Source organism: Silene latifolia, chromosome 2 (assembly GCF_048544455.1).
Source record: "Silene latifolia isolate original U9 population chromosome 2, ASM4854445v1, whole genome shotgun sequence".
Lineage (NCBI taxonomy): Eukaryota > Viridiplantae > Streptophyta > Magnoliopsida > Caryophyllales > Caryophyllaceae > Silene > Silene latifolia.
The window spans coordinates 68,014,856-68,025,871 of record NC_133527.1 but is presented as its reverse complement, the minus strand read 5'-3'; positions in this window follow the sequence as shown (position 1 = coordinate 68,025,871).

The window sequence follows — 11,016 nt, the reverse complement described above, 5'->3', positions numbered from 1 at the left end:
TTGTCATCAATCCTTGAATTCCACTTACACATTCCTACAACTATGGACAACCTAAGTTATCATCTTATTTCACCCTTAGGTACCTCAATTACTTTCTCATTGTTCCACCAAAGTTTCTAAGTCATGTTCAATAATAATATTCCTTAATATGCAATTCAAATTTCGTTCACTATCCATAAGTTCAAATACTTAACAAATGTTCAACCTAGATTACACCTACTCATTATCCACAAATTTCTCCATACACTCGTTGTACCCAATTCAAGACACCTTGCGCAAGCTAAACTCACTTTCTTCTATTCCTAATTTCCAAATATGAATCATACACCTACCCAGTTACACGGTTCAAATCCAAGCCAAACGAAACCTACATGAATCCCAATAAAACACATGTTTCACACCCATAACCCTCAAATACAACACCACTCATCACAATTATTAGCATTTGCCCAACTCTCCTCATCAAAACTATCACTCAACAAATTATCTACACGTCTTTACTCATCAAAAATATATGACCTAAAAAGGTAAACAAAGCATTGAATCATATATAAGCAAAACAACACATTATTAACAAAATTGTAAGCTTGTGGCGCAATAAAACCAAGTATTAAGCACAAAAATCAAAATTTGAGTATCAACACTATAATTTCCACACATATCACTATTGACAAGGTTGGACACTAGAAGACAATTCAACCATGTTTCAAATATAAAAATCAACACTGAGGGATGTACACACGAAATCTTAAAAAGAAATTGGTCCAATTTCAAAAAGGAAATCTCGATTTAAACGATGTTATTATAGTGACACTCATAGAGTTTATTGCCTTCAAACACCGTTAAGCCAAGTTTAAGATAGAAGAAGGAAATCAAAATTTGGTCAAGATTTTAAGGCGGAATCCTAAACTTAAGACATTACATAACATTATTAACAAAATTGAAATCTTACTACTCAATTAATTCAAGCAAACTTCAAAACAAAATTTTCAAATTTTGAGACCATACCTAACATCATTAAACCACATTTGAATCCTTATGACATAATTAGACAAAAATAAATGGAGTATATAAAAATCAGATTTGTCGGTATAATAAACATAGATATCAAAACTTGAAACATTTTGTAAGGCAACACCACGAGCTTAATACAACACAATGCAACATCAACAAGTAGTAAATACCAAGAAACAACTGGATCAAGTCTTGAGTGCAAAGATCAAAATCATTCGTTACAAAAAATGAGATTTCAAAATATTTGGACAATATCTTATGACTAAATTCCGATTCAAAATAATACAGGTCTTTATTGACATAGGAAAGTCAAAACTCAAGCATCACAAGATATTTTTTTTGGGCCTCATTAGTTAACTAAATTTTAAGCACTAGAATAAATCCAAAACTCAAATATGAACATCCAAGCTTCAAACATTTTATGACAATATTTTAAAAAATAAAATTTCAAAAGTATGATAAGGGTGGCAATAACAACCAAGCTTTAGTCTTTGTTAAGCAATTAACCAGGCAACATTCACAAAATCCAATCATTGACTCAAAACACACATTTCCGAGTTCGTAAAAAAATAAAAAAAACTAGCAAAAAGACATCATAAATGATGTAAAAAGGTGATTAATATCATGAATCAAATAGAACATGCCATTAATTGACAAAATTAGAGGAATTAGCGTAGATTTAACAAAATCAAATTCGACAATAAGAGGAAGAAAACATTACTTACATGGTGAGATTAGCCAATTTAAGAGGATAAAATGAAAGAGAAAACTTAAATCCGGACAACAAACATCAATACGGGAATTTTAGAAATAATTTTAAATGACGAAAGAATAAAGAGATAAAAAAAATAAGGTACTAACACAATATTTGTTAAATTTACGACCCAGAAATCGGCACTCGGTCAAGTGCTGAGTCCACTCGGTCGAGTACCTGTCCACTCGGTCGAGTGACTCACTTCCAGAAATTTTCAAGATTCTGGAAAATGGTCCACTCGCTCGAGTATTAGGGTTCCCTTCGTCGAGTGACTTATACTCGGCCTAGTACCAGCTCACACTCGGTTCGGTGCCCCTCTATGGTTTGCAACTCCCGACTAACAAATACTATTTGTATACTAACGACCAATCTACTAACAACCATTACGATTCACACTCTAACTATAACACTAGTGAAATTTAAACATGTATGGTATTAAAACGCTAAAGGACGGGCTAATGCCACCCACGCTCTAATACGTAATAACCATTCACCAAAACACGTTATAAATATGAATTTTTAAATCAAATTTTCACATGATAAGATGCACCACATCATAAATAACGATATCATGCAAGAAACTTATCGACTTGTTATAGAAAACACGCAATCACATCACAGTTTACATGTTATCGTATATCAAATGGACCCAGATATAAAGCATGTAACTTAATTATGATCACAAATACATGTAATCACACAACATTTTACTTGAGTAAGTAAATCATGCATGATGATAAACAAAATCATAGTACGCATATAATCATGTGACACTTCACGTCACGTTTACCGACTCGTAACCACCCACGTAGAGACCAACCGAAAAAATAGGATCTAGTTTTGAAATCAGGGATCCTTCTCACCCAAAATCGACCTTCTATTGTACTCATGTCAGGTTCATTTTATTAGACGCTTCTTAATTCATTTTGGTTGATTGGTTTAGGTTCCAAAATCGTCTCTCTGATACCACTTTCTAACACCCCCTACTTACCCGGTCAAGATAATTGGGAGATGTTACCATCTCGGTTTCCCGAGGCAGTGAAATCGGAATCACAATTAAGAAAATTTATTAAATAAACAACAAGTTTAGTGATTACATAAAGGAATACGTGTGAACTATACAAATTACAAGTCGACTACCATCTATGTCATCTATGCTATGCTACTGGACTCCGAGTCCAAAGCGCGGCCCAAATCCCGATCACGTCAATAAGCAAAACCTGTACTTAACCTGCTCCCCATATGATCGTAAATATAGTATGGAACGACACAGGCCACCCCGGAAATAGGTGACAATTACAGAGACACAACAAACGTCAGTTTCAATAAATAAAGTGTGACACAACTCAAAGTGTGTGAGCATGCAACAAGACTATAATATGAATGACATGCTATCAAAAAACCACCACCACGGTACCGGGACACTCCCAGATATACCGGCAACCACACTGGTACCGGGACACGCCTAGACATACCAACAACCACAAACAGGTACCGGGACACACCTAGGCGTACCGGGTGCGGAAGCCGACCGGATCCCTTGCCAAACGTCGTGTCTCAACCACACGAGTCCTCCCGTAACTGAAGCCATTAATGTGCACATCCCTCTTGGAGTAGGAAGCTCCAAGAGGCAACTTAAGCGTAAGACGCTATCCCAACCGCCTTACGTCTCCATAACAACAAGTAAACCACTATATCCTCCGAAATACAAGACAATACCAAGATACCGTATAACATGCCAATTACTGACTCATTCAATGCAAATGAATGACAAATGTTTCATTTAAAAATTAGACAAATTATTGAAACTGAGTAGGATAAAGCTACCTTTTTCAAATCTCCATAAGCAATCCGGCTTATAATAATCTTCCATAAACCCGTCACCTAAATATAATAATTAAATATATTTAATTATTAACTAATCTAATTAAATTATTATACATAATTAGTTAATTAAATAAAAATCCGTCTTAAAACTATTCAAAAACCCACCAAGCCCGATCACTCTACCACCTTGCGCCACCTCCCTACGGCCACCACTTCACCCACCACAACCACCTCACGGCCAACCGACCACAACAACAACAACAAACATAAACAACAAACACAAGCAAGCAAGCAACAACAACAACTTAAACTCGCATCCACCAACACCACCACTACCGTGGGCCGCCACTGCCATCACCCTCACTGTGGCCTCCTCCTGCCGACACCGGCCACCACAACGGCAACCGCAACAATAGCAGCTGGCAGCAACAATGACATCAACAAATGACAACCACAACGACCAACACTAACCCGTCACCCCCTCTTTGACGCACCAAAACACCCCCCTTACAGCCACCTATGCCACCACCCACGACCACCACTCCACTCTCCTCACTTCCCACAACACAACCACCTAAACCCCAGCCCCGGCAAGTCACGTTTTGGTGGACAAAAACCCGTCTTAAGACGGTCACACAACAACAACTAAAACGACTACAAAAGTCTCGGTCAAACCCTATATTGGGCGGTCAACGGTAGTCAAGTGGTGGGTCAAGGTCGGTAGGGGTCGAGTCGGGTCAACGGTATAAATTAATTAATATATAAATAAGTTTAAGACGGTTTTTACCTTACGATCTCGAGGCGGAGTGACAAAATCTCCATTTTCCCTTCCTTTTTCTCTCTTCTCTCTTCTCTATTGATTTCGGTGGATTTTGTTGGATTATGAAAGCATAAGGTTGCTCGGCGGATAAGGGTGGAGGGTATATGTATATGGGTAGTTAGTATGGTACCCGTATATATACATGTATTGTATTGTGTATTATTTTTTTATTTTATTATCCCATCTCATACATAATTTGTCTAAAGTAAAATATAATATTATTAATATAATTATAAAATACGGAGTATTATAGATACTTGATCGAGTAGCCTCTACTCGATCAAATTAGGTGTTCTCGGTCGCGTTTCAGTATTGGCAGAATTGACAACGATTCTGTTTATTAGCGAACCTGATCGAGTGACCCACTTACTCGGTCAAGTAATACGTCGTACTCGGTCGAGTAAGTTAAAACAACCAATGAATGATCAAGAAATGATTGGTCGTTCCTGCAAATTAACAAATTGTTCGGAGTCTAAGTCATACTTAGAACTTGTCACTAATTATCTTTATACTAATATTATCGATTATCATTACTTTACATATAACATAGGTACCGCGACTAAAACATTATAACTCTACTCTATTACATTTCATACAACATACGATCCTGCTATGACGTACTTTAATTCACATATTCACTTATATCGATAACGGTATTCTACCTTATTCATATGCATATCAAATCTCACAACGATCATATCCTCATACCATTTATCAAATATAGCAAACGTTCAAACCAAGTATCACATACATGCCTCCACATTTCCATACACATGCTTTTAATACCTCATAATTCTCCATTCACATATTCACGCATACATAACTATACAAGCAATAACGCATCCCTTATGCTATCATCTACACACATGACATTGCCTTACTATATATATCTTTCACATTACACACATATGCTCATACAATTCCCGACTCAATATCCCTATTCGAAGTGGCTGGCTTAAGTACATTGGTGCTAGGATTTTGGAATGAGAGCGTCTTCTAACCGAAAATCGAATACACAAGGGGCTCCCAACACACATACTCCAGGTTCATTTTATTAGACTCACTACGTTCATTATGTTCATTGGTTACAGGTTCCAAAATTGTTACTTTGATACCACTTTGTAACACCCCCATCTACCAAGGAGCCTTAACAAGACCTTCCCTAGCAGACACGGACATTACTATTCGGTTGCCCGAGGAATAGTATATCATAACGCCAATAAAAGAAAAAATAAATTTTATTACAAGTTTAACCCACCAAAAGAAAGATACAACTGATGAATAAACAACTACAGTGAGACTACTGAATGCCAAGACTCGGTGAAAGACTCCTCCCTCCAACGCACCCAGAGAAGCTTCACATATAAACACCTGCTAAGACTGACTGCTCATCATATGCTCATACAATTCCCGACTCTTTGAAATGGACGTTAAGACAACTTTTCTTAATGGCTATTTGAAAGAAGAAGTGTTCGATAAACAACTCCCTGGTTTTCCAGATAAACAATTTCCTGAATATGGTCTAAAACAAGCACCACGTTCGTGGTATGATCTACAGTGTAAAACTCCGGAACAGTCAATATTTCAAGAAGAATAGTGACTCACAAGGACATAATGCAATAAACTTCAGTCTTTAAAATAAAATACCAAATGACCTCTATTAATCCTGAAATTTTGTGACAATTAACTTTAATATATGAATGGACTATGAGCAGATTTTCCAGATTTTATATGCAATCTAACTATTTTTAATAATTTCAACAAATTCGTCTGACAGAGGAATAAATTCACAATTTGCCTTAATCTGGAAGTGTTTTGATTTATGATTGATAAATGGATATAATTATGATCTCAAGTTTCTACATAGTGGTCACAGGATACTTAAGAAAATAATTTGACAAATTTTAAGACTCAAATCCACAGATGAACAAAGGATTAAAGACTCAAACTTGAACAACAATGTCAGATTAATTCAGAGCAAGGCACAAAATTAATTTAACACTGCCTAAAGACTTTGATCAATTCTCTAAAGCAATGCACAAGATAATTATCAGGACTGGGCCCAAACTACAACTTAGCACAAGTTTGATTTGCTTAAGAGCTTTCTCAAGGCTTAATGTCATTCAAAAAAAAAATATTCTGCTTTTCTGAATTGGAGGCAGGTCTTTATATAGGCCAGCCTGTGATTACAATTGAGTGAAATATGATCCAAGGGGTACAAATCCATCTAGGAAATACATAACATAAATAAATATTTTACAAAGGTCAACTAAAGTAAATTTGTATAGGTAAACATGGAACTTCAGGTTGTGAGTCTCGTCTTTTGGCTTGTTCTGGTGCAGGTTTCTGTCAATTTGTTTTCTTTATAGTCTCAAGGTTCCAGTTGCTCTTTTATGTGAGCAAAAGATGCCTTTCTTTTGTGTTATATTTCCCAAAGGCTTCGAATCCTTGGATTGGTTTTTGCCTTATCAAATGAGGAAACCTTTACAGTGACATTTCATCTACCATTTGCCTTATTATTCTGATGCTAACTTGAAGTGTAATGTCCAAGGGTTTAGACAAAATCAACAACCAAACCAGCAAACCAAAGACACTTTCTCAGGAATACAATAAACTTGTGCTAATTATTAAAATTATCAAATGACCTCCAAAAATCATGAAACTTAGTAGTACTTAACTTTAATATGAGAACTAACTCTGAGCCATACTCCAGGTTTTTTAGAGGACTCAAAGTATTTTTAGGACTCAACTGAACTGTCTAACAGACACACTGGACTGTGAATGAGGTAGTTCTGGAATATTGACTGAAAGGAGGGAACTTTGGATATAATTATCAACTGAAATCCCACAGAATACTCACAGGGAATTAAGCTAACAATTTGGGGTGCTTAAGTTAAGAAATTCCACAGATTAACACAGGAAAACTCAACTGAAACAAACAGCAAAGCTAAACTAGCCACAGTCTCAGCACAGGAAAGTTTAGACTCTACTAACAGGTACTTAATCAATAACCACAGTCTAAGCACAGGTTATTATCAAGCCTAACTCTAATATACAGACTAAGCACAAGATTAAGAGGTTTAAATTTGAGAAAATTCTCAGGTTTCATTCATAAATCAGCTGTGTTACAACAGTCTGAGTTGAGGTCCTTATATAGGCCTTCTTAGGTTACAAACTTGAAAAGGAACTACATCCAAGGGTCACGATCTTTCCTCACATGCTGGCAAGAGTCCAAATACAATATTACAATGGTTTTAAAAGCTCTTAATTGTAAACTGGAATGAAAACAAAAAGAAATGCAAGTGACATTGACAGGTTGTGGTCCTTTGTTGCATTGCTGGCTTTTCTATTGAATGTAGGCACTTGAGGACGAAATGATTGAGTCCTTGGCATTAAAATTGGCTCTAGGTTGTATCTGGTAGATGGGGAGACAACCCAAAAGTTCTTTGAGTGCTTTTTTCCTCACGGTTTAGCCAGAAATGGAAAGGTTGCTTTAGTTGTTTGTCATTTGCTACAGATCTGTCCAGCTTGGATTTCTGGGACTTGCATTGTGATTTTTCCTTGGACACCTAGGACTTTTCTGATCCTAATTTAGTGACCAACCAGCTGGCCATGGTGGCAGCTGGTGGTTGGGCTTATACTCATACTTATTGGACACTAAACTTAGCTCAATTTGGTTGGTTCCTGAGATGCGTGTGGTGTTGCCTTGGCCTGCTTGCTGATGTGAGGTGTCCTGGTTAGTGGCTCATGCTGTAACCTCCCCTGGTTGAACAGGGCTTGTCCTCAGGCCTGGTGACTGCTCTCCCTCAGCATCATCATAATATGGACTTAGGTCACCTATATTGAAAGTACCATGCACCTCATACTCTCCTGGTAGATCCACCTTGTAGGCATTTGGGCCAATTTTCTCAACAATTTCAAAGGGGCCATCAGCTCTTGGCATTAACTTGTTATTTCTTCTTGCTGGAAATCTTTCTTTCCTTAAGTGAACCCAGACCGAATCCCCTAGAACAAACTCCTTCCTTTTCTGATGCACCTTGGACTGTTTCATGTATTTCTCATTGGTCTTCTTAATCTCCCTTTTCACAGTTTCATGGAGTTTCAGCAGTTGTTCCACCCTGGCCTTATCATCATGATTCATCTCATTCCTTGGCATAGAGGACAAGTCTATAGGCATTAGGGGATTAATCCCATAGACAACCTCAAAAGGAATGTGACCAGTAGCAGTTGATGGTGATCTGTTAAAGGCAAATTCTGCTGCTGCTAACTTGATATCCCAATCCTTTAGGCTCTTGTTTACAAGACACCTCAGAATTCTACCCAAGGTTTTATTGGTGACCTCAGTTTGGCCATCTGTTTGGGGGTGGTGAGATGTACTGAACAACTGTTTGGTCTTGAGCAGCTTCCATAGAGTTTTTCAAAAGTAACTCATGAACTTTGTATCCCTATCTGAAACAATTGTCTTTGGAACTCCATGAAGCCTCACAATTTCCTTCAGGTATAGCTCAGCAACACTGGCAGCATCTTCTGTTTTCTTGCAAGCTATTAAATGGGCCATTTTACTGAACCTGTCAACAACAACCATGATTGAATCCTTTCCTCTCCGTGTCCTTGGCAATGCAACAATAAAATCCATGCTCACATCCCCCCATGGCTTGCTTAGCACTGGTAATGGGATGTATGGACCAGTTTGGAAGGAACTCTTAGCCATTTGACATGTTGAACATCTCCTGAGAACATTTTGGACATCTCCCATCATTTTTTGCTAATAAAACTGTTCCTGTAGTATGTCTAGTGTCTTTTGAACACCAAAATGCCCTCCTAAGCCTCCTGAATAGACTTCCCTGATTAGGAGGTCCCTGTAGGAGCCCCTTGGAACACAGAGCTTGTTCCCTTGGAAGAGAAACCCATTTTGTAGCAAGTACTTGTTCCCTGGAACCTTATGCCCTTCAACCTGTGTGATCCACTCTTCAGAGAAGTCAGGGTCTTCCTTGTACATTTCTTTCATGAACTCAAAACCAAGGACCCCGCTTTCCATAGATGACAGTAAGGAGTGCCTCCTTGATAGAGCATCTGCCACTACATTTTGTTTCCCTTCCTTATACTTGCTGGAAAAAGTGAATGATTGCAAATACTCAACCCACTTAGTATGCCTGTGACTCAATTTGTGTTGACCATTTATATACTTCAAAGCTTCATGGTCAGAATGCAACACAAATGGCTTTGGTTTCAAATACTGACTCCAATTCATGACTGCCCTGATAATTGCATAAAATTCTTTGTCATAGGTAGAATACTTCAATTTAGCCCCATTCAATTTCTTACTGAAATAAGCTACAGGTTTCTGAGCTTGGATCAGGACTGCACCAATGCCTACACCACTGGCATCACACTCTACTTCAAAGAGTTGATCAAAGTCTGGCAATTTCAGAATAAGAGTTTCACACATCAATTTCTTAATCTTCTCAAAGGACTGATAAGCACTCTCAGTCCATTGGAACACCCCTTCCTCATACACTCAGTAATTGGAGCAACAACTGAACTGAAGTTCTTGATAAATCTCCTGTAAAAGGAGGCCAGTCCATGGAACCCCCTCACCTTAGTGATTGTTTTAGTAGTTGGCCATGATTGATTGGCTGCAACTTTATCCTGATCAACTGTAATCCCCCTCCCAGAGACAATGTACCCTAGGAATGCCACTTCCTCAACCATAAAAGTGCATTTTTCCAGTTTACCAAATAGTTTTTGTTCCTTGAGGATCTTGAACACAGCTTCAAGATGTTTCAGGTGTTCCTTTTTACTGATGCTATAAACCAGGATGTCATCAAAGTAGACCACTGCAAATTTGCCTAGACATGGCCTCAGCACCTCAGTCATCAGTCTCATGAAGGTGCTTGGTGCATTAGAAAGACCAAATGGCATCACAAGCCATTCATACAGTCCATGTTTAGTTTTAAAGGCAGTTTTCCACTCATCCCCTTCTCTTATCCTGACTTGGTGGTACCCTTGCCTGAGATCAATCTTAGAAAAGATCATGGCACCACTGAGCTCATCTAACATGTCATCTAACCTTGGGATTGGGAACCTGTACTTGACAGTAATGTTGTTAATAGCCCTGCTGTCAGTACACATCCTCCATGTCCCATCTTTCTTTGGAACAAGTAGAGCAGGGACTGCACAAGGGCTGAGAGATTCCCTGACAAATCCTTTGCTCATAAGTTCCTCAATTTGGCTTTGTAATTCTTTGGTAGCAGCTGGATCACATCTATAAGCTGGCCTGTTAGGAAGCACTGAGCCTGGAACAAGGTCTATGTGGTGCTCAATGCCTCTTAATGGTGGCAACCCACTAGGCAGCTCTCTTGGAAACACTTCCTTATACCTCTGAATTAATGGCCTAACTTCAGCAGGCATCTCAGGGCTCCCTTCCTTGCTTACTTCTTTAGATAGTAACACCCAGATAGGCTGTTCTTGCTTCATTTCCTTGATCATGGCTGCCTCAGAAAGAAATAGCACACCATTTCCCTCCTCTGGCATACTTGGACTCCCATAGTTCCTCTGGTTAGGTGGTAATGGGGTCAGGGTGACCTTCTTGCCTTCATGC